Source organism: Pseudophryne corroboree, chromosome 3 (assembly GCF_028390025.1).
Source record: "Pseudophryne corroboree isolate aPseCor3 chromosome 3, aPseCor3.hap2, whole genome shotgun sequence".
Lineage (NCBI taxonomy): Eukaryota > Metazoa > Chordata > Amphibia > Anura > Myobatrachidae > Pseudophryne > Pseudophryne corroboree.
In genome coordinates, this window is record NC_086446.1 from 261,464,538 (window position 1) to 261,465,709 (window position 1,172).

The following is a 1,172-nucleotide window of genomic DNA, read 5'->3' on the forward strand; positions in this document are numbered from 1 at the left end:
CACGTGATTCATCACAAATGATTATTTGAGTATTTTTCTATATAGAAACAGTTAAAGAAACATTCTTATTCACATTAAATTTCTGGAACTCCCTCTCATTCTGTTTAAACAATCTAGGTGGCTCTGCAATACATTATGTAAACAGAGCACCATTTTGCTACAAAACAGGACAGTAGAAGTGTTCCTCTATCTTTCTTCTGTCTCAGTGTCGTTTCTCACCACCCTTTCATTTTTTCATTCGATGCCCAGGCAGATGATCAAAAAGCAGAAGTGGTGTCTAACTCAAACCTGATTCACTGTTTCTCTCATACTCAATTTCTTTCACAGCAGTATCACACTATCATCCACTCAGCACTCCTCTCAAAACTTGGGGAGTCCCCACATACACCTCAAATCAGACTCAATCAGCCCCCAGCCAATTTTGGTTCTTTATTGATTTCCAATAGCCTCAGGTGCTATTTATCCACCCGAGGCCAACAACACGGAAGAGGTCCCACCTCATCTGATTTTTTTGAGATTTTTTTGAAGTTTAGCCTAGGAGGCCGTTTCAGCACCTGTTTTTGGAGACCATCAGCGAATACCAGGTACCACCAGTATCTCGATTCTGGAGCACCGAGTAATCTCACCAAAAACTCTGGGATTTCTCTCAGAGCCTTCAATACATGGTTCTGGGTGCCACCAGGTGTGATATATCTACCTGCGGTCAAACCACACTGAGTATGCCCAACCTCGTCTGATCTTGGAAGCCAAGCACTGTGGGCCAGGTCAGTACCTGAGTGGGAGACCACCAGAGAATACCGGGTACTGCAGGTATTTTTATCCAAATCCAGGACACAGGACCCAGAACCAAAGTATTATTCCCCATCCAAATTTTGGAATCTCACATACATTTAGCAATCAGGGTGGAGCCCGGCAGATATTATATTGAATAATACCTTTTTCTTCCGGCATTTTTCTATGTCTATTATAGTCATAGTTTATTTGGTTACAAATTCGGAAGAAGACATTATTTTCTCAAACATCAGAGACACACACACATTTTCGCTCAAAGAGCCATTATGCCAAACTTGTATCATAACATTTGATGTTTATTTAGATAGATAATTTTATGTTAATTGTTGTTATTATTATTATTATTATTATTATTCTTTTCTTTGCCTCATAGCCATTAT

General features: G+C 39.7%; 1 pseudogene; it reads left to right on the top strand.

Annotated features, from left to right (window-relative positions):
* The first annotated feature begins 695 nt into the window (after window positions 1–695).
* LOC134897734 (5S ribosomal RNA) lies at window positions 696–813 on the top strand (annotated as a pseudogene).
* The last annotated feature ends 359 nt before the right edge of the window (window positions 814–1,172 follow it).